Here is a 6,056-nt window from a genome sequence, read left to right on the forward strand (position 1 = left end):
GACTGGTTCGTTAGAAATTGCGCCTTTCTGGAAAGACAATAAAACGCGCGATCGCAGCTTTTGGATTAACTGCGCACGCGCAGCATTTAAATTTTGTTTGTCCCTAAGTTTGTCCCTTGAAGTTTGTCTCAAAGCCTTGAGCGCGCGCGCGCGCTCGAACTCGAATTCAGAGAGCGCGCGGAAAACTGTGTTCGGCCACCTTTTTCTTTAGGCGTCCTCGCCACTAAATATCTTTACGTTTTTTATGTTTTGTGCCAAATCTATTAGCGTGTTGTAAAACAAAAAATTAGGTTTGTAATTATACGAGTTATTTAATAAACTTGGTCTTCGCGAAGCAGGAGTCCGATATGTTTAATCACGAGTTTGATTACACGCCGAATTTTGACGAATTGGAGGAAAGGTACTTTTATTACCAATTAATCGTATCAACAATACAATTCGAGGAAGAAAACAATCAAAGTAAAACCTATAAACTATTAATCATCCATGTCAGTTAGAACTCAAAAACAAAACCTTTTATGGAAGTGTTTTGCAATATAAAAAAAGGAATATCTGGTTATAAGGAATCCAATCATGTGCACGGTGTGCGAATTTCAATTCGTTTAATATTGGACACCTTGTTAGTAGGCAAGGGTGTTATTCACCGTGTGAAGAAAAATAATTAAAGGCTTATCCTTCTCATTAATCTTTTTAAATTTCTCGATAGAAGTTAATATTCTCGTTCAAATATTTGAAATGTGACCGACCAAAACAAAGTCTTATGAGTAGGATGCTTGTGTTGTTATTACTAGTTTGTTTGTTTGTTTGTTCGTTTTGTTTGTTCGTTTGTTTGTTTGTTTGTTTGTTTGTTTCTAAACTTCTTTTCGTTCGATTACCATTTATATTTAGTAAGTACGATTTTATGCATCATCGCTTAAAGGGACTGTGTCACGGCTGGGTTAAGTTTATTGTGTTACGTTTTGCCAAATACTCGCTATGAAACTTACTGTTTGCAAAGAAATTACTTCTTTGGGTCTGTAGTGTGTTTGTTTTGTGTTTTTTGGTTGCCTGTGTAGGCCAAGCCCTAAAGCATTGTGGGTAGTGCAATAAAGGAAGATGGCGGCTTGAAAACGTGTGTGTGTGTTTTCTTGTTGAGAATCTGCCTACATCGTGAACCTGTCTGGTGTTCAGACATTACATTGGCGACGAGGATTGCAAGAATGATCTTTTCTAGAGGTATGGCGTCGACAAATATCCAACCGATTGATATTTCGGGCTCGAAATCGGAATTGAGTGAGCGATGGCGTGTTTGGATGCGAGGGTTTACATATTTTGGCGAAGAGAAAGCAAATCTTCAAAACGCCGCGAGAAAGAGTAAGGCATTACTTTATCGAGCTGGTTCTGGCGTGCAGGAGGCCAAGATGATGATGATTATTTACAAACTGTTCGAACACTGAACGCTTATTTTCGAGTGCAGGAAAATGCTGCTTACGAAAGGCATGTTCTTCGCCAGCTGAAGCAAGAAACGGGAGAAGATGTCGACTCATTCGTGCTCAGACTTCGTAAACAAGCAAGGCATTGTAGCTACGGACCCGAGGAACTTGAATTCGCCGTGAGAGATCAATTGTTGGAGAAAGTTTCTTCCTTGGAATTACGGACCAAGCTGTTTGAGGAGCCAGATATACAGCTTGCTGCAGCGATAGAGGAGGCGAGAGCGTGGGAAACGGCACGGCGTCAGGCGAGCAACATTGCCGAAGGAGAGGGGGGACAGAGTAACGTGAACATGGTCAAGGACCGCGACAGCAAGAAACCGTCAAGTGGATTTGGAACCCAGAAGTGTTATGCATGTGGCAAAGTGGAACATTTTGCTCGTGATAAGTTATGTCCAGCTCGGGGTAAAACGTGTGCAAATTGCGGTCAGAAAGGGCACTGGGCAGCTTGTTGTAAGAGTGATACTGAGAGCAAAAAGGGTGGTAGAGTGAAAGAAGGCAGAGGACGTGGAGGAAAGCGTTCTAATGATGTTAAATGTGATTCGAAATCAGGGGGCAAGCAAGTTAATCAAGTTGAATATGACAGTGGGGATGAGCCTTATGCATTCCCCATAAACTTTAATGGGGAGAGGGCCTGTGAGGATAATGTGATTATGGTCAAGATTGATAACACAACCACCAGCATGCTTGTTGACTCGGGTGCCCAGTCTACTGTGCTTGGCGAGAAACAGTTTAACAACCTTGTGAAGAGTGGCCTTAAAGCAAAATTGCAACCCGAAGAAAGGAACTTGCGAGTGTATGGGAATGGTTGTTTACCAGTTGTGCGTAAATTTAAGGCGAGTATTGAGTGTAATGGAAAGAAAACTATGGAAACGATCCTCGTGACGCAAGGAGAAGGAAGGTGTTTAATCGGTAGTCCAGCAGCTAAGCAATTGCAAGTGTTGAAAGTTGGACCAGAATTAGGGGGTGTGGCAAATGTTTATTCTGTGGGCAATGACATTGATGGTATTGCAGATCGTTTTCCAAAGGTATTCTCGGGAGATGGCAAATTGTCAGGCTACCAACTTAAACTGCACATTGATCCGGAGGTAAAACCTGTAGCACAGAAACCAAGAAGGATTCCTTACCCTCTGAAAGATAAAGTCACAAAGAAAATAAATGAGCTTCTTGATCTTGACATCATTGAGAAGGTTTCAGGTCCAACAACATGGGTGAGCCCAGCTGTATTTGCTCCCAAACCAAACAAGAATGATGTACGGATTTGTGTGGATATGAGGTGTGCTAACGAGGCCATACGAAGGGAAAAGCTACCGATTCCAACAGTGGATGAGGTGCTGGAGGAACTGAATGGGAATGAATCAGATTGTCTTCATGGGACTCCTTTTAAACAAGCACGGGACCGACAGAAGAGAAGGTCCAGGCCATTCGAGAGACTGAGGCTCCGACCAATGTCGCAGAGTAGCGAAGCTTTTTGGGACTTGTCAGTTTCAGTTCACGGTTCCTGCCTGGTTTTGCGACGACTGTGGAACCACTTAGAAAGCTGACACGTCAGGGTGCCAAGTGGCATTGGGGCAAAGAGGAGAATGAAGTATTTGAGGCTCTAAAAAACCAGTTGGCTGAGGCATCAATGATGGCCTTCTACGACAAGGATGCACCAACTGAAGTGGTTACTGGTGCAAGTCCCGTTAGACTTGGGGCTATACTCGTGCAAGAAAAGCAATGAGTGAAGAGAGCAGTCGCATTTGCGAGCCGACGCTTGAGTGATGTCGAGCGTCGATACAGCCAAACAGAAAAGGAGGCCCTAGCGGTCGTCTTGGCCTGCGAGAGATTTTATCTCTACCTATCTGGGTTACGGTCATTTGAGCTTGTCACCGATTGTAAAGCTCTGAAAGCTATCTATGGTCCTAGATCTAAACCATCGGCCAGAGTTGAGAGATGGGTCCTGCGTCTTATGCCGTTCAAGTACACAGTGCGTCATGTACCCTCAGGCCAGAATATAGCTGATTGCCTAAGTCGTTTGACAAAGATACTAGCCTCGCCCCGTGATGGTGCAACCGAAGAGTATGTCAGAATGGTAGCGGTCAACGCTACACCACGCGCGATGACCACAAGAGAGATAGAGAGAGCTTCCGCTGAGGATGAGGAACTCACTGAGGTGTTTCGTTGTTGGAAAACAGGGGACTGGTCTACAGCGCCTAGTCCATACAGGTTGTTTCGTGATGAAATTACTGTGAGGCGAGCGGATAAGAGGCGTGCGGATTGTTGTTCCTGCGAGCTTGCGTAAACGGGTCCTAAAGTTAACCCACGAAGGACACCAAGGGATAGTGAAAACGAAAGATCGCCTCCGAAGCAAAGTGTGGTGGCCGAATATGAACAGTATGGTGGAAAGTCACTGCAAGGAATGCCTTGGATGTCAAGCTGTGACTCCTGCTGCCACCATACCTCCTGTGAAGACAACGACTATGCCAACAAAGCCATAGAGGGACCTTGCAGTAGATCTGATGGGTCCACTCCCAACAGGGGAGTGCCTTCTTCTGACTGTCGACTACTATAGCACTATAGTGGATGTAGTGAGAAGCACAACTAGCAGTGTTATCATCAGGTGCTTGGAGAACCATTTTACTCGCCATGGCATCCCAGAGACACTAATGACAGACAATGGGTCAAACCTAGTAAGCCGAGGGATGGAAGAATTTTTGGATGAGCTGGGAATCAAACACAAAAAGACAATTCCACTGTGGCCTAGAGCGAACGGAGAGGTTGAACGGCAGAATAAATCGCTCCTTAAGGCAATGCGTGCAGCACAAGCTGAAGGGAAACCATGACAGCAAGAGCTTCAGAAATATATCTTGCTTACAGGTCAACACCTCACACCACTACAGGTGTCAGCCCGGCTGAGCTATTGTATGGAAGGAAGATCCGAACAAAGATGCCAGAATTTGAAGGGGATGAGGAAGAGGAGAGGTCGGGTACCACAGATCAGCAGGCACAGGATCAGGGTGCAGAGCAGAAGAAGCGAATGGCTGAAACTGCTAACAAGAGAGCTGTGGAGTCAGACATAGCAGAAGGTGACAAGGTGTTGCTGTTGAAGCGGAAACAGAACAAGCTGTCTGCAGTGTATGATCCAGACCCATACAGTGTAATATCCAAAAAAGGGGACCTAGTGGTCATTGAGCGAGGTGAAACCCTACTTAAGAGAAATGTAGGCCATGTGAAAAGGTTCATAGGACAAAGACCACAGGCTTGCCAGCCACAGCAGTTAGGAATTCAGCCAGTAGCACAGCCATTGGTTCAGCAACCAGTACTGAAACCAGCAACCCTTCCTGTTCCTGAACTGGATTAGATCTCAACACAAGGACCAGTGACTGAGCCTGCTACGGAACCATCACAACCCGCTGTTACTCAGGTACCAGAACAGACCAGTGAACCTCGAAGATCAACACGGAAGAGAACTGAGCCAAGCTGGCTTAAGGACTACGTTACTTGAAAGACTAAGCTAAGCGAACTTATTAAGGACTTTGCTACTTAAGATAGTCTCTGATATGGACCGTGAGGACTACACTTAGTGTTTTGACTAAGAAGTGTAATTTGTTGAACAAGAGACTGCCAGTTCAGACTTTAAAACAGTGCTTTTATTTGCATTTGGATTTGTGTCCTTTACTTGTTTCGGTTTACAGTTACATCGGATTGTGTCTAGCTTTTCATTATACCCATTGTGTTCATTTAAAAGGGGGGGAAATGAAGTGTGTTTGTAACTGTGTTGCCCGTGTAGGCCAAGCCCTAAGGCATTGTGGGTAGTGCAATAAAGGAAGATGGCGGCTTGAAAACGTGTGTGTGTGTTTTCTTGTTGAGAATCTGTCTGCATCGTGGACCTGTCTGGTGTTCAGACATTACAGAGTCTAAATGACAAAATCATAGCTCCATTGCAACCAAATGTGTCTCCCGGGCATTATAATTTAAAGTTACATGCAAACAAGATCAACTTTGAAAACTGTTCAGCCCAACAATATTTCAAAACCCGTTATCGCAATCCGTTTCAATCTCTCGCCGCTTTTGACCATCCGTACCTTATTTTGTATTTGGTATGTTATTGAAATGTTCCTTAACTATTTTATGAGGTTATTTTTTTATTTCAACGAATTTGAAGGTCATTTCCAATGCCTCAATTTAGCCAAAATCTGTGACATAGTTCCTTTAAGCTTCTAAGAAACCGGAAGCTACAGAAGTTTTCCTAGCACAGTACAAGGGACCATCATGCAGAGTTTAAATTGTTGTATTAAAATGAAAGCTATTTCTGGCGTCTTCTTAGATAAAAGGGCGTACTTAATGTGTAAATAATTACTACAACTATCAGACTAACCAGGTGTTTCTACAAATTAAAACTGTCGGCTTATAGAAAATAATCTTTGGTCAATTTAAATAAATTTTCTCCCCTGCCAAGTAAGTAAAATTAAACTTCAGCGGATAGATCAATTAAACGACACACCGTTTCTCATTTTATCACAAGATAAGTCTGTATTCGAGTGCGTCTCGTAATTATTATTTTGTCGTTATTTCTTTGACTGACTTGAATCGCCGTACAAAAAC

Source organism: Oculina patagonica, chromosome 5 (genome assembly GCF_052425735.1).
Source record: "Oculina patagonica isolate OP01 chromosome 5, crgOcupat, whole genome shotgun sequence".
Lineage (NCBI taxonomy): Eukaryota > Metazoa > Cnidaria > Anthozoa > Scleractinia > Oculinidae > Oculina > Oculina patagonica.